The sequence below is a fragment of the Mus pahari genome, chromosome 21, assembly GCF_900095145.1.
Source record: "Mus pahari chromosome 21, PAHARI_EIJ_v1.1, whole genome shotgun sequence".
NCBI lineage: Eukaryota > Metazoa > Chordata > Mammalia > Rodentia > Muridae > Mus > Mus pahari.
Window position 1 is genome coordinate 53,161,126 of NC_034610.1, and position 17,482 is coordinate 53,178,607.

General features: G+C 41.4%; 1 protein-coding gene across 3 annotated transcripts in view; it reads right to left on the reverse strand.

Moving 5' to 3' along the window:
* Ncoa7 (nuclear receptor coactivator 7) overlaps positions 1-17,482 on the reverse strand; it is a 154,567-nt gene extending 137,085 nt beyond the window's left edge. For 2 of the 3 annotated variants that reach the window (XM_021221000.2, XM_029532869.1), the window contains exon 1: positions 17,190-17,482. The gene's annotated coding sequence lies outside the window, so the exon portion shown is untranslated. The remainder of the gene's footprint in view (positions 1-17,189) is intronic. The other variant, XM_029532873.1, reaches the window with a different exon arrangement.

Consider the following 17,482-nt stretch of genomic DNA (forward strand, 5'->3'; position numbering starts at 1 on the left):
TTCTGAGAAGTCACTATCAGGAGGCAGCTGGCCATACTGCATCCATGGTCAAGAGCAGAGACTGTTCCTCCTTTTCATTCCATCCAGTGCCCAGTGCTTAAAATGGTGCTTCCCACATTCAGGGTGTGTCTTCCTAATTCAAAGAACCCACAGGACAAGCTAACCCCGCATTGAGACTTCCTTCCCAGACAGTTACAGATTTTTGCCACACTGACAACCAACATTAACCAGCTGTTACCCACTAAATCTGTCACGTGATGTCTGACCAGCAGAATAGACTGCGAGCACCAAGTCTGGTGAGTCGCAGCACTCTACCAGCTTTGGGTGGCTGGTGTTCCTTCACCAGCTTTATGACAGGGAGAACAGATCTGGCCCTCGGCACTGCCAAGCTCAGCAGAGAGCAGCCAAACCACAGTCAATCTTCAGCCTGGTCATTGTGACATAAATGCTTGTGAATCTAAAGCCATTAAGGTTTGGAAGCTGTTGTGAGGCAGTTTCAAAACCCAAAGCCCAGTTTGCCTTCAGTAACATCCTGACCCACATAGAAAGACCAAAAATCACACAAAATATAACTGTGTTTATATAGATTTCCAGCCATCCCTGAGATAGTAGAACTCACAAAGAGAAGTAGCCAAATGACAAAACACCCAAGGGCCATTCTTTTCTTCCAGTTGTCCCACACCCAATTTACACAGCTATTGAATATTCACTGAGAAGACATCAGTTAACACCTTGTGTAGTCTTGGGATACTTGTCCAAAAACTTATATATTCTTCGATGTTTATGACTTGACTAGAATCACCATAAGACCATAGCTTTAACTCACAATCTTCAGTCCATCATACAGGGGCTTTATTTGGAAAGTAGGTCACCAAAAACAAAATTAGTTAAGATTTGGTCACTCTTCAGTGTGTGGAGCCCTGACCAATACAATGGCTTCTCTATAACTGACCATGCACTAAAACACGGGAAGAAAATGCTAGGTAAAGACGGCCTGAGCTTAGAGTGATATGACCACAAGCTAAGGAAGGGCAAGTGACCAGAGTAGATGCAGCAAAGAGGAATTCCTCTAGAGGTGTCAGAGGGGATGTGTCCTTGCTAATCGGCAGATTGGAGGACATGTGCTTTCAGAACACATTATTATGTGTTGTAAATATTGTAGTCTATGTATACTAAGTACTTTGCCCACACATATGCATGCGTACCATGTTCACCCACACATATGCATGCATGCCACGTTCTCTGTGTTCTCAAAGGCAAGAAGAGGCTGCCAGAGCTCCTAGATCTTGAGTCACAGGTTTGAGCCTCCATCTAGGTGTTGGGATTTGACTTGGATTCTCTGCAAAAGCAACAAGTGCTCTTAACCACCGAGCCATCTCTCCAGCCTCTGTGTTTGTTGTTTTAAGCCACCCTACTTATAGTACATTGTCATTACAAACCTAACATGAAAATATGCTGATTTTAAATTACTTCTCTATGCTATCACTATCTCAAAGGCATGCTGTTGCAAAACTTTACCATCAGGACTACTATGCTGTTGTCTCTCATCATTTAAAGGAAATATAAGAATGTCATTTAGGGAACTGTCAAATACTATACTGAGTAACAATACACATTCATCCAGTTAACACCAGTAATCAGGAGATAAGAGCATGAAAACTCATGTGCTTATCAAGAAACTATTTCAAAATAAGTCTTTAATGTAGTCTTAGAATATATGACTCTGTATTATGCCCTACACATCATACCTTAACAATTTTCAATGAACAAAATCATTCCTGTTTCCTAGTGCATCCTTGCATGACATGGCATTTTCTACTTCCTTCTATACATTTTTTCCTCCAGACTGTGAATCCCAAAAGGGCACAGACTGTTTCCATGCTGTGCAGTAAAAGACAGGTTTACACACTGGGGTAGTATGCATGATAATGGCCCCCATAGGTTCACATATTTGAAGGCTTGGTCTCACTTAATGAAACTGTTTGGGAAGGATTAGGGGTGGGGCCCCAGGGGAGGAGGTGTGTCACTGGGGTGGGCTTTTTAGGTTTTAAAAGTAAATGTAATTCCCACTTAGTTCTCTCCACCTCATGCCTGTGGATCAGGCTGCAAGCTCTCAGCTACTGCTCTAGCACCATGCTTGCTACCATGCTACCCACCATGTTGATAATAAGCACCAATAAACTCTTTTATAAATTGTTTTGGTCGTGGTGTCTCTTCACAGCAATGGAAAAGTAAGACACACAGGAACATGCAACACAACTCCTAGCTGGGACTGGACATGGAATTTTAATTTTTTTTAAATTACCTAGTGTTGTGTATGTGTGTGTAGGGGTACATATAAGAGAGACAGGCACCTGAGGCCAGTATACAGTGTTGGATCACATGGAACTGTAGTTAGAAGTGTTCATGAGAAGCCTGACTTGGCTGCTAAGAACCCTACATAGGTTCTCTATAAGAACAGCAAGCACTCTTAACCACTGAGCCATCTCTCCAGCCTCAAATTGATTCTAACTTATTGTTAAACAACAGAAACCAACCGTAGGTAATAGAACAGTAGTGCCTGTCACTATTCCGATCTGTAACTAAGCATATCCCATATCAGCAGAAGTATATGAGTTTAAAACCCTATTTTCAGGAAATGGCAATGACAACAAAACCCATGTCCTGTTCATTGTATACCCCTTATGTGATATATGAAACAGAAATCAAAGATGATATAGCCATTCTAAATTTCTCTTCTCACAGCTGATAAGGTGTGTGAGTCCTATTTTAGAACCACTGGTTGAGACTATAAGAGCAGTTATATAAAACACTATCTGAGGTTTTCATCTTTTCCAGAAAATGTGACATCTACAAACTCCTAATAAATGTATAAACGTTAAATGCATCCTCTGACAGGTTTGTGAAATTATCTACATCAAACAAGCCATGTTTTATGGATAACAACTAGGATTTGTTAGTAATTACTGGAGCCCTATTGTAAGTACACTGCCAACTATACCATCCTCTGCAACTGAACAGTTCGGGTTTTAGATCTGTGGAAGTAAAATCTAGATCAGATTTTCAAGCCAATAACCTGAGTCTAAGAGAACCAAAAGACATAATATTCTAATCTTGAAAATAAGAAGCCTGCATAAAGTGGATGAACGAACCCAAAATTCATCCATCACTCCTGAGAACATCAGCCACAGAACAGAGTAGCATCTTGTGTTCTTGTGCTCTGTGTGTATTTGAGTAATGCTGTGCTAAAACAAACTTGAAGGCTATAAAGTAATGTAGGGTGCAATCCCCGTGAACTTACTGAAAGAAAAATTAGGCAATAACGCATTCCAGCATTCAGAATGGGTAGCCTTAGAATGGGTGGCCTAGGCAGAGTTCATGAACTATCAGCACAAAAATCTTTTCACTTGTTTTATATTTCCAGAGAGGTGAGGCACTGAGCTTACGGGTAGAACATTTGAAGCTTTGTGCTCCATCTCCAGAACAGCAACATAGAGACAGACAGATGCGTGCATATGGGTGTGCGCGCATGCACACACACACACACACACACACACACACACAAAACCTTGGCACAGATCTATACACACACACACAAAAAAAGCAAGTTAGGCACAAGAAAATCCCAGCAGATTGTGTGTGGGTGAAGATCCTGAGGAAGTGAAATTACAGTAGCTTTGAAAAGAAGGGGGAACTAAAACATGTCCAACTGAATCTGTAAAGACGAGAGGCAAGAACAGAGAAATTCTATGATACATGGCATTTGATAAAATATCATTGCAAAACACGAACAAGTAAAATGTGGGGAAAATATAAATCACTCATGCTCTCTTCAAATAGAAAAAAATAAATTAATATTTTATCCTGTTTTAGACCTTTTTTCTATGCCGCTATAACATAAAATCAAATTAGGCTCTCTTCTCTTGACACCTCAACTATCCCTACCCATGCCTCCCAAAGAAACTGGGCTCACCACTGAACACACAACCTGATACTTACTTCAATTATTATGATGATCTCCCACAGGGTCAAATATTGTTTAAAACCATTATTTTGATGACTAAGGATATATGCACTGTCATTTTTTAAAAAAAATGGTTTCACTGTTAAGATTTTTCTCAAATTTTCATAATATGACAACAGCTAACAGAATTGCTTACTTTGCACCAGGCAGCCTTCCCAGAACTCTATATAAATGATCTAATGTTCTAAGTGATGTAGAAGGCTAGATGCTATTATTATCTTCATTTGACAGACAAAATTGAGACACTAACCTGCCTCAGTTCACAAGGCAGTAGCAAACAGTAGGATGATTGTTACATCACTTGATGTTGCATTCACTCTTACCTCATCTAGCTTGCCACTGGCCTCATTATCACACCATCATGTGCACTCAAAAGAAATCACTGGGCCTGGGAAGTTCTAAGACTAAACTGTCTTCTGCCTAATGGATAGCAACACACCCTCTAGCCTTCTGTGTGATATGAAACAATGTTTCCTTCGTCAGCACCTTTTCTGACATTTATAATCTTACAATTATAATTACAATAAACTCAACTCTTTGATGCAATAAAGTCAATGTTTGCTCACATCTTAGCTATTTTAAATTCCTCTTTATGAATTTTTCATTTTTCTTCTCAATTATATATAAAGCTAGGGCACATTAAATTGAAATTTGCAGTGACTCAACACATCAAAGTATGTTGCTAGCTATGTTTCAGTAGGACTTAATAGATGGGCACTCCTTGGGGGAAATCTTCACAGCTCAGCTGGAAATCCCTAAGAACACAGAATTGAGAGGCTCTCCCAACAGATAGAGTAATAGTCTGAATTGTGGTTTCCACTATGAAGTAGAGGCTACATCCATTCAGGCTCAAGGGTATTTGTCTCTGGCACTTGGAGCATTCTTGGTACCATCCAGCAACTTGTTTGCAAAAAGCAAATCTGCTAATCTGATATCTGCAACAGGAGGTCAGAATTACAGAGGTTAACAAGGAGACCTGGAGTGAGCACCAACTGCAGAGCTTCTCCTGCATTCTTCCTGTGCCGCCCGGCACAAGAATTCGCTTGTGGTAATAATTTACCAGCCAGAAATTTCACACAAACAAGGATAAACACTGTCAAAGACTGTTAATAAGTCAAGAAAGCCATCACCCCCATTCAGGGCATTTTGTAATAAACTGAGCGCCTGGCATGCTCTCTAGGTTAGAATTTAAAATGTCTCACTAACAAGCTATTTTTTATGATGGGCTTTTTTCTTGATAGTCCATGTCATCTATTGAGGGCAATGTTGAACATGTTCAACTTCCAAAGGATCCCTTTCTTCTTTTTAGAGCCCTAAATATCATGGCACTCTCTTTGGAACATGAGCTCCTTTTACGTTTTACTTTTTTTTTTCTTTCTGTTTTTCGGTTTTTAAAATCTATTTGAAACATTAAACTTGATAGAAGTAGAAAAAAATCTCTTATGAAGTCCTCTATGAAAGGAAATTGTGACAGGATCCTGATTTTACAGAAACTGTTACATCTACAAGGGAGAATACTCAGTGTAACCATGGCTTCATAGAATGAATTGGGTAGCGTTCCTTCTGTTTCTATTTTGTAGAATAGTTTGAAGAGTATTGATATTAGGTCTTCTTTAAAGGTCTGATAGAATTCTGCACTAGACCCATCTGGTCCTGGGCTTTGTTTGGTTGGGAGACTTTTAATGACTGCTTTTATTTCTTTAGAGGTTGTGCGACTGTTAAGATAGTTTACCTGACCCTGGTTTAACTTTGATATTTGGTATCTGTCTTGAAAATTGTCCATTTCATCCATATTTTCCAGTTGTGTTGAATATGGGTTTTTATAATAGGATCTGATGATTTTTAAAAATCTCCTCAGTTTCTGTTGTTATATCTCCCTTTTAATTTGTGATTTTGTTAACTTGGATGCTGTCTCTGTGCCCTCTGGTNAGTCTGGCTAAGGGTTTGTCTATACTGTTGATTTTCTCAAAGAACCAGCTCCTGGTTTTGTTGATTCTTTGTATAATTCTTTTTGTTTCTATGTGGTTGACTTCAGCCCTGAGTTCCATTATTTCCTGCCTTCTACTCCTCTTGGGTGTGTTTGTTTCCTTTTGTTCTAGAGCTTTCAGGTGTGCTATCAAGCTGCTAGTGTATGCTCTCTCCAGTTTCTCCAGCAATTAGAGCTGAGTTTTCCTCTTAGCACTGCTTCCAGTGTATCCCATAAGTTTGGGTATGTTGTATCTTCATTTTCACTAAATTCTAAAAAGTCTTTAATTTATTTCTTCCTTGATCAAGTTATTGAGTAGGGCATTGTTTATCTTCCAAGTTTACGTGAGCTTTCTGTTGTTTTTGTTGCTAATGAAGACCAGCCTTAGTCCTTGGTGATCTAATAGCCTATGCATGAGATTATTTCAATCTTCTTATATCTGTTGAGGCCCATTTTGTGACCGATCATATGGTCAATTTTGGAGAAGATACTATGAGGTCCTGAGAAGGAGGTATATTCTTTTTGTTTGTTTTTGTCTTTTGTTTGTTTGTTTCTTTTTTGTTTTGGGGGGTGGGTTTTTTGGTTTGTTTTTGTTTTTGTTTTTTGAGACAGGGCTTCTCTGTGTAGCTCTGGCAGTCCTGGAACTCACTTTGTAGACCAGGCTGGCCTCGAACTCAGAAATCTGCCTGCCTCTTCCTCCCGAGTGCTGGGATTAAAGGCGTGTGCCACCACGCCCGACTATATTCTTTTGTTTTAGGATGAAATGTTCTATAGATATCTGTTAAATCCATTTGGTGCATAACTTCTGTTAGTTTCACTGTGTCTCTGTTTAGTTCGTGTTTCCATGATCTGTCCATTGATGAGAGTGGGGTGTTGTATTCTTCCACTATTATTGTGTGCGGTGCAATGTGTGCTTTGAACTTTGGTAAAGTTTCTTTTGTGAATATGGGTGCCTTGCTTCTGGAACACACAGATGTTCAGAATTGAGAATTCCTCTTGGTAGATTTTTCCTTTGATGAATATGAAGTGTCCTTCCTTTATTTATTTATTGATTGATTGATAACTTTTGGTTGGAAGTTAATTTTATTCAATATTAGAATGGCTACTCCAGCTTGTTTCTTGGAACTGTTTGCTTGGAAAATTGTTTTCCAGCCCTTTACTCTGAAGTGGTGTCTGTCTTTGACATTGAGGTGTTTCCTGCATGCAGCAAAATGCTGGGTCCTGTTTATGTATCTAATCTGTTAATCTTTGTCTTTTTATTGCGGAATTGAATCCATTGATGTTAGGAGATATTAAGGAATAATGATCACTGCTTCCTCTTATTTTTGATCTTATGTTTCTGTGGCTATCTTCTCTTAGCTATGTTGAAGGAAGATATTTTCTTGCTTTTTCTAGGGTGTAGTTTCCCTCCTTGTATTGGCATTTTCCATCTATTATCCTTTGAGGGCTGTGTTTGTGGAAAGATAATGTGCAAATTTGTTTTTGTCATGGAATATATCTTGGTTTCTCCTTCTATGTTAATTGAGAGTTTTGCTGGGTATAGTAGACTGGGCTGACATTTGTGTTCTCTTAGGTTCTGTATGACATCTGTCCAGGATCTTCTAGCTGTCACATTCTTTGTTGAGAAGTCTGGTGTAATTCTAATAGGTCTGCTTTTATATGTTTCTTGACCTTTTCCCCTTACTGCTGTTAATATTCTTTGTTTAGTGCATTTGGTGTTTTGATTATTTTTTCATGGGAGGAATTTCTTTTCTGTTTCAATCTACTTGGAGTTCTCTAGGCCTCTTGTATGTTTATGGGCATCTCTTTTTTTAGGTTAGGGAAGTTTTCTTCTATAATGCTGTTGAAGATATTTACTGGCCCTTTAAGATGGGTATCTTCACTTTCTTCTATACCTATTATCCTTCCTTTGGTCTTCTCATTGTGTCCTGGATTTCCTGGATGTTTTGGGTTAGAAGCTTTTTGCATTTTGCATTTTGACTGTTGTGTCAATGTTTTCTATGACATCTTCTGCCCCTGAGATTCTCTCTTCTGTCTCTTGTATTCTGTGGGTGATGCTTGTGTCTATGACACCTGATCTCTTTCCTAGGCATTCTATCCCCAGGGTTGTCTCCCTATTTGATTTCTTTATTGTTTTTATTTCCATTTTTAGATCCTGGAAGGTTTTGTTCAATTCCTTCAATGTATTTGGTTGTGTTTTCCTGTAATTGTTTAAGGGATTTTTGTGTTTCCTCTTTAAGGGCTTCTAGCTGTTTACTTGTGTTCTCCTGTATTTCTTTAAGGGAGTTATTGATATACTTGTTAAAGTCCTCTATCATCATCATGAGATGTGATTTTAAATGAGTCTTGTTTTTCTGGTGTGTTGGGGTAACCAGGGCTCACTGTGGTGGGAGAACTGGGCTCTAATGATGCCAAGTAGTCTTGGTTTCTGTTGCTTATGCTCTTGCCCTTGTCTGTCACCATCTGCTTATCTCTGGTGTTAACTGGTCTTGTTGTCTCTGACTGTAGCTTGCCTCTCCTGCAAGCCCGTGTTTCAGTACTTCTGGGAGACCAGTTCTGTCTGGGAGGAATTTGGATATGGAGAGCTGTGGCACAGGGTCAGCTCTGTAGACAGAAACCTGAAGGATCCTGTCCCTGGCTGTTCCTTGGTTCCTCTGTCCCGAGGGCTCTGCGCAGGTCCCTCTTGGGCCAGGAATTTGAGCAGAAGAGGTGGTCTTACCAGTGCTCACAGGTGTGTCAGCATTCCTGAGAGACCAGCGCTCTCCCAGCAGTATTTGGGTATGAAGCACTGTGGCACCACACTGGCTGCTCTTACAGAGGACCCAGATACAATTCACAGCACCCACATAACAGCTCAGGACCATCTGTAGCTTCTATTCCAGGTGATTCAACACCCTCTTCTCCCTCCCTTGGGCATCAGGCACACAAGTGGTGCATTTAGGGAAAACTCCATATACATAAAATAATAAAACAATTTAAAGTAAAATTTCTGGGGTTGGAGAGGTGGCCCAGTGGTTAAGAGCACTGGCTGTTCTTCCAGAAGACCCAGGTTCAATTACTAGCATTCACAACTGTCTGTAACACCAGTTCCAGGGGATTTGGCACCCTCATACAGATATTCTTGCATCCAAAATATCCAAGCAACATTAAAATCATTAGCTCCTTTTAATACCAATCCTGGAGAAAAGCCTAGCTTTGGAGGCAAGAAAGACACTCTTCCAAAGAGGGATCATGATGAATACAATAGTTATTTTTAATGAGTATCAACACAATATTTGATGAGGCGTTATTAAATTAGGCCATGATTACTAAACATTACTAAATGTGATAGGGACATATATAAGGTGGTGGTTGGGTAGGATGGAAAGACAAAGAGATGGTTAATATTTCAACTTTGTTTTGTGTTGCCTACCAGACCTGATAATTAAAATCACTGTTCACTCTGAATAGGAAGACAATTTTGCTACTTACAAGAAATGTCTGGTTGTCAGGACAAGCCCTGTGTACATCCTTACAGCTCCATAAGTTTACAGATTCTGAGCTAAGAAAGGCCTCTGGAGTTGAAGCCTGAACTGTGCGGCTTGTTCAGAAAAATGGAGAGTGGGGGTTTTGGTTAAGTTTGGTTTGACTTGGTCTGGCACAGTCTCACTAGGTAGCTCTGGTTGTTCTGGAACTCACTATGTAAACAAGGCTAGCCTCCAACTCACAGGAATCCATCCACCTGCCTCTGCCTCTGCCTCTGCCTCTCTCTGCCCCTCTCTGCCCCTCTCTGCCCTTCTCTGCCCTTCTCTGTCTGTGCCTCTGCCTGTGCCTGTGCCTGTGCCTCTGCCCCTGCCCCTGCCCCTGCCTCTGCCTCCCAAGGGTGGGGGAAGAGAAGTACACCAGCACACATCCAGCCAAGACACTGATGTCTAAGGAGAGGGAACCACAAGAAGTACGTGTGGACATAAAGTGATAACTAGTTTTCTATCACTAAAACAAAATTCTTAACATGGGGCCAATAAGCAAATAGATATGGTGAGTGCACTGCATATAACACTACATTTCCATGAGATATTTTTTTAAAGGTCCAGTCAGCAGAGGAAGGGGGCTTGGGTAAGAATGGCTGTGAGTCAAATAGCATTAAGGAGGATGGGAGAGAAGATAAAGTCCTCATCACTGAACCCAAGAAAGCAAACTACAATGCATGCATTGCAGGGACCAGGTAGAGAATCTGAAGATGAAGCATTTGCAGGAGGGCTAACTGAGGTACAGACAGATGCAGAATGTATACTCTAGATCCTAAACACCTGAGGTACCAGACCAACAGTGGGAACAGGCTGGAGAAACAGGAGAACAGGAGAGAGTAGGCTTCCTGTTCACACTTGCATATGCAAAAACAAACAAAACTCCCTGGAGGGTTTTAGCTGTAATCTCTGGCGACCCATGCCCATGGATAGGAAAGAAAGATTGCAGGTGAGAAGGTAATTAAACGAGATGCCTCTATTCAAAACCTTCCTCTAACCTTCTGCTACCATGTCAAGTTGCACTTGAATGAAGATTGTTTTTAAGCTAGAGTCCAAGTTTCCAGCAACGATGGAGATGGGGGTGGGGGATGGGGTGGGGGGGTGTGGGCACTGTTTCTGCTAGCCTGGGAGACAAACACATCAAGCTTAGTAATCACACAATGATAAATAACTACTCACCTGGCACAATTCAACTATTTTAAGTTACCTGTAGTCACTACACAGTGAAGAAAGTCTGGCCAATTCACTTGGGAAACACAATTATTTAAGAAAGAGACTCTGAGAAGAAATGAGTGTTGTGATTTAAGAGGACAAGGCTACGTCACACGGTCTGTTGACACAGAGGTCAGACTGGCCAGTACAGAAATTGTTGAGCTAATTGGATTCACCCTTTGGCTAAAAATGACTTAAAAACTGTATAGAATCCAGATACTCCGGATACAAGTGAACCAGGCGAAAGGGTTTCACCAACTCCGAATACCTGCAGATGTTCAACAGTTTAAAAATAAGTAGAATTTAACCTCTACCTAATTGGAATGTAGTTTTATTAAACTGCAGAATACTGTTTCCAATTTGTCTACTGTTAGGGTTTCTATTGTTGCAATGAAACACCAGGACCAAAAAAGGAGGTTGGAGAGGAGAGGATTTATTTGGCTTACACTTCCACATTGGTGTTCATTATTGAAGGAAGACAGGACAGGAACTTGAAGTCAGAATCCTGGAGGCAGGAGCTGATGCAGAGGCTGCATACTGGTTTGCTCACCATAGCTTGTGTAGCCTGCTTTGTTATAGAACCCAGAATCACCAGCCTAGGGATGACACCACCCACAATGGATTGAGCCCTCCCCCCATTGATCACTAATTGAGAAAATGTCCTACAGTTGCATCTCATCAAGGCACTTCCTCAACTGAGGCTCATTCCTCTCTGATGACTAGCTGTGTCAAGCTGACACACAAAAACAGTTAGTACAACTGACCCTATGTCAACTTGACATGCAAACATCACTATTAAGTCCAATCCTTCCTTTCTTACTCATCCCCAAAATCTCACATTAAAAATATAACTTTAGCCTGGCGGTGGTGGCTCACACCTTTAATCCCAGCACTTGGGAGGCAGAGGCAGGTGGATTTCTGGGTTCAAGGCCAGCCTGGTCTACAAAGTGAGTTCCAGGACAGCCAGGGCTACACAGAGAAAGCCCGTCTCAAAAAAACAAAACAAAACAAAAACAAAACAAATTCAAACACATTAAATTTTCAGTCCCTTTAAAATATCTAATCACTTTTAAAATCCAAAGTCTTTAAAATTCAAAATCTCAAGAGGGAAAAATCAGTGCACAGTCACAATCAAATAAAGCAAAAATAAACTCCAATGTCTGGGATCCATTCAATCTTCTGGGCCTCTAAAGTGCGTGGATCACTTCTCAGGCTCTGCCCTCTGTAATACACATAACTTGTCTTCTAGGCTCTGGCTGGCTCCACTGTTGCCTACTGTTCTTGTTGGTCATCCCATTGTACTGGCATCTACAAAACACTGGTGCCTTCTGCTGCAACTGGGCTTCACTTTCACCAACAGCCTCTCATAGGCTTTCTTCCTGGTGCCAAGCCTTAACTTCTCTGCAGGACCCCTTCAGCCCTGGGCCTTCAACTGCCACTGAGGCTGCACCTTCACCAATGGCCTCTCCTGACCTCACACTGTGCCAAGCCTCAGCTGTTCTGCATTAACCCCTTCACGTCTCCAAAACCCATACCACCTGGGTGACTTTAACAAACCCAGCTGCCAGGAGATACAACCTTGGCTGCCTCCGGAACACAGCTTCTCTCTGTTCTCACGAAACATTTACCAGATTTCATTTCAGAGATGCTGGTCTCTTCTTATCACTGCTAATTTCTTGGCTCTATCTAAATAGCATCAATTGTCCCAGTAATCTCAAAGTTTCATTTTAGTAGTCCTGGTATCTTGTTTATCACAGCTGATGCTTCAACTCCAGCTAACCTGAACCAGAGAATCTTAAACCAAAATAGCAAATGGCCCTAACGGAGTCTTTAATATCCCCTCTGAAATTTCACAAGGCAGGCCTCCTCCATCATTTGCTCTGTTTTCGACATTCTTAGCTTCCAAGCTCCTACAGAACAGCCCAGTGAGGTCTCAACACCCAATGGCTTTTCTAAGCCAAAGTTCAAAAGTCTTTCCACCATCCTCCTGCAAATAAGGCCAGGTCTGTCACATCAGTATGCCAGTACCCTGGTACCAACCTTAGTGTTTCCATGGCAATGAAACACCACCATCAAAAGCAAGTCGAGAAAGAAAGGGTTGATTTGGCTTGCACTTCCATACTGCTGTTCATTATTGAAGGAAGTTAAGACAGGGACTCAAACAGGACTGGAACCCGGAGGCAAGAGTTGATGCAAAGGCCATGTAGAGGTGCTGATTACTGGCTTGCTCAGCCTGCTTTCTTACAGAACCCAGGACTACCAGCCCAGGACTGTACCACCCACAATGCGCTGGGCCCTCCCTCATTAATCACTAATTGAGAAAAATGCCTTACAGCTGGATGGCATGGAGGTATTTCCTCAACTGACGATCCTTCCTCTCCGATAACTCTAGCTTGTGTCAAGTTGACAAACAAAACCAGCCAGTACCTCTACAGACACAAGCTCCAATATATCAAAAATTTAATGCTTGGGGCAAAACTCATTTAATGTAGCCAATTTAAAAGTGTTCATCAGAAACACCACATGTTTGGGGTCAGCTGCAATTCTTTCATTTATTCAGTTTCATGTTTTATATTTTTCTTGTTCCACTAAGAATGAGTCATCTAAAATAATGTCATTCAATAAAATACGAGAAATGTAATTAGATAAGAATCAGAATCAAGAGAAACACGGTAAAACAGAAGCCAACAGGAAAAAAAGAGGAAAAGTTAGAGGACTAAAAACACTAATCATATGTTTTTTCAAATTGTTACTAGAATTTAAGTGCAAATCTGCCTTGAACTTGTCACCAAGACAGAAGAGGAACTGGTTCTTTCTTTGCATAATGGAAATAATGTCACACATATTAATTGTTCAGGGGATAGATGGCTTTGGCACCCAGAGCTCAACGGAATGCTTGGTATGGGCTTTAAACAGGAGTTGTTGTAAGAGTCCTCCCCTTGGTCCCATCTACAAAGGGATCTAACAGTAGTTTCTTTTCCATCGTCTGCTATGTGAATCATTTCCAATGCACACAAGGGAGGAGATGTCAAGCAGTCAAGAATGCTGAACAAGGAAACCAAAACTGCACAGTTTGGAAAGCTCTAGCTAGACTTCTCCTGGTCTAAATAAGAGAAAGACAGGTCGATGGCAAGACCTTTGTTCAACTGAACCTCTAGAAACCATTTTTTAAAATCAGTTAATCATATCAAATTTATTGACTATCCATAGTCTGTTGTGTGTGAAGAAACAAATGCATTTTGTGTACCCAGTGAAGAAGGCAATCTTCTCCTCCAACCATGCATTCCCTATATTCTAAATGGAAGATTATCCAAATTTACTTCCTTGTGCTTTTCCCATAATACTAATAATCTTGATTCTAGAGTATTCTAGAATGGAGAGGATTCTGTTTAATTTAAAAAGAATATTAGGTGATGAGAGTTAGAAAACACACATTTAATGAAGAACAGACAGATTTCTAAAATGACAGACACCAGGAGGAAGATACAGAAAAGACTAGATGCAGAATACAGGCTTAGAATTGCATTGCTTAGGGCACATGGAGGCAGTGTTGCAGCTGGCTCTTGAGGCAAGCCTCAACACATGAGTCACCACATCCTAAAGATGCTACACTTCCATTCAGGACACAGGAGATTTAAAAAAAAAAAAAAGCTTTCATTTGGTTGACCATTTTCAGAGCACACAGTCATAGCACATCGTGAAAATTCTCAAGTTCTATGCATTAAACAAACAAGTAACTGTTCAGAAGTTAAAAGTAAGATGTCTGCAGGAGTCAGGGGTGGGGGAGGGGGTGGAATGAGAGCTCAGCTATCAAGAGCACTGGCAGAGAACCTGGGCTTAATCCCAAACTCCTACATAGTGGCTCACCACAGTTTAGAACTCTGGTCCCAGGAGATATGCTGCCCGCCCTCTTCTGCCCTTTACATACACTGCATGCACATGGTGCACAGACTCACCTGCAGGCAAGACACCCACACACATATAAAATCATCATTTTAAAAGAAGTAAAAGGCATATCAGAACTACAGGCTCTCTTAGAAAATAGCAGGTTTGCCAGAACAAACAACACAAATGAATTACTCAATTCCCTTGATTATAAGAAAGATTCTAAAATTGCGCTATCTTTATTGGGCATGGCAACCTGCTTTATTTTCATATATTATAACAAATTGGTTTGATCACACCTTCTCTTCCCACAATGTCCTCCAGTCTTCCTACCTTTCATCTAAAAGTTTTTCTTCACCTACCTGAAACAATAGAACTAGATTAGAGAAGAAATAGTACTATATATGATTTACCACTGTGTGCAAATAGGGTAATGAGGAAGATGATGCATGAAAATTAGGGTGGGAGAAGGAAAGAAAATGAGTTCCCTGTTAGATACATGTGCTAAGGAGAGAGTGAAAAGAAGTTAGTGATGGGGGCTGGAGAGACGCTGACTGCTCTCCCAGAGGTCCCGAGTTCAATTCCCAGCAACCACATGGTGGCTCACAACCATCTGTCATGGGATCTGATGCCCTCTTCTGGTGTGTCTGAAGAGAGCAACAGTATACTCATAGCTAAAAAAAATAAACAAATCTTTTTTTTTTAATTATTTTTAAAGAAGTTAATGGTGACTCACTACATTATGTGACAGGAGAACAAATGTCAAAACCCAAACCTTCACAGGGTAAATGGAAGGCAAACAGAAACGGATGGAGTAGTCTTTGCATCGAGTTTGTCTTTTCTGTGGATTTTTTTGTTTTGTTTTGTTTCTCTTTTTCTCCTAAACATTTCCAAGCAGGAAAAGGCACTGGATCATCTAAAAACCTCAGTTTATAGAGAAAATAGCTAAACTGTCGTTTCTAAGGTTGAAGATGTTGCTCATAGGATTAGCCCAATACACCAGAAGCCTCGAATCTAATCTTGGATCTGGTCCCTAGCATCAAAAATCAATCAATCAATCAATCAATCAATCTGTATCTATATGATATATATGAGGTTACTTTGGAACCACAGACACTTTTAAATGTTTTGTTTTCCTCTTTAGCTTTAACAAAACATATATATTAAAAATAAACCACAGCTCAACTTTAAAACAAGTTACCTGTTACTTATTAACCAGATCATTGCTCCTTCTGAAAGAACTTAAGAGATTTCTTTAAACATAAATTCTGCCTTCTAAATTGTTTTCGAAAGTAAAATTGAAATGGTATTGATTGCTATAACACTGGAAAGTGGACACGAAGTGAACCTAAACAGAGCCTTGCTGTTGATGCCAGAAATGTCAATGAAAAATAACCAAGTTCGCCTGTTTATAGGAAGAAGCGATTATTTAAAATACAGTTAATTGCACTAGCAATGACAACAACATATACTATAATTTTAAATGGTTGGGTTGTATACAATATGTATCTTGAAATACAATTTCATTCATTCAACAAATAACCAACAAACAGCTATAAGGCATTCAACACTGGGGAATTACAGAATGGGAAGAGAAGGGGGGTGAGGAGTAGCGGGGGAAGAGGAATTGGTAATGATGGTGATTCTGTCCTCTTAGTATTTATATTGATTCAGTTAGCCAACATCTTTAGTCTGAAATAGTGCTTATAAAATTGGAGCTTACAATGGCAATTTTCTCAAAATTCTAAACCTTATTGCTTAACGTAAAATCCAAAACGGCAGCCTGAGAGGAAACAATTTTACTAAAAGCCCTAATGTATGAATTTTACTTCTAGAACAGGGCAAAAAAAAAAAAAAAAAAAAAAAAAAAGACTGACTCAACCAGATTCTCAGAAAGGCAAGGGTCAGCTCAGAGTTGAAGGCGAAGCTGGAGACAAGGCTGCCTCTGCTGGCGCATCTTTCAGAGTCTCAACTCCCAACACCTGTATCAAACTTGCAGCTCTCAAACCCATCGGCTCAGGTCAGCTTTATCCTAAGAGAACACGCCAGCCTCACTCTTCACCTAGGTAATCTGATTTCTAGAAAGACTTTCCTTAAACTGGCACCCAAAATGTTAAAGTGTTTGCACCACTGACTTTATATACCACTCGGCTAGCTGTAAATTACACAAAAATTCATAACCACTTCTAAATACCTCTAAAACAACAACCGTGGTCGTCTACATTTTAGCAAAAAGGACAGGAAGAAGGCATTTGCTGATCCTGTTTTTTAAAAATGCAATGACACAATCTACTTGAGCTCGTGAAAAAGGCAACGGTATCCTTTCAAAGAAGCCCCGCGCCAACTTATCCTTCCAAGCTCTCCCAGCCCCCAACCGAGGGTCCCCTGATTGTTAGCGCGGAGGGTTCAGCGCCCCTGCGCCCCGGCTCGGCCTCGAACGTTCCAAGCAGAGCGTTTCGGGTCCCCCGGGGGCTGCGCCCAGCGCCATTAGTACACCTCGGAACGCTGGCAGCCCAGGAGGGAGGCTCCGGTTCTTCCTGGCCGCAGCATCAGCAGCCGGTAGCCCTCAAGGCCTGGCCCCGCCTCGGCGACCTACCTACTGGGCGGGGGCGCGGGCTCCGCGGGTCTGGGCGAAGTGGTTCGGGAGCACGCATTTCTGGGAGCCTTGGCCTCTGCCGCTGGGCGCTAGGAAGCGCATCCTCCGGGGTGGGAGGAGGGGGTGGACGGGGGAGGGGATCGCCCGCCGAGGAGGAGCTAAGGCAGGCGGCAGGAGCGGCGGGGTGCGCTCCCGAGGGGCTCCGGAGTGCCGATCTGGCCCGAGCAGCCGCCGCCGGGGTGCTCGAGGCCTCGCCCAGGTACCTGCAGCAGCACCCACGGTCAGGGCGCAGG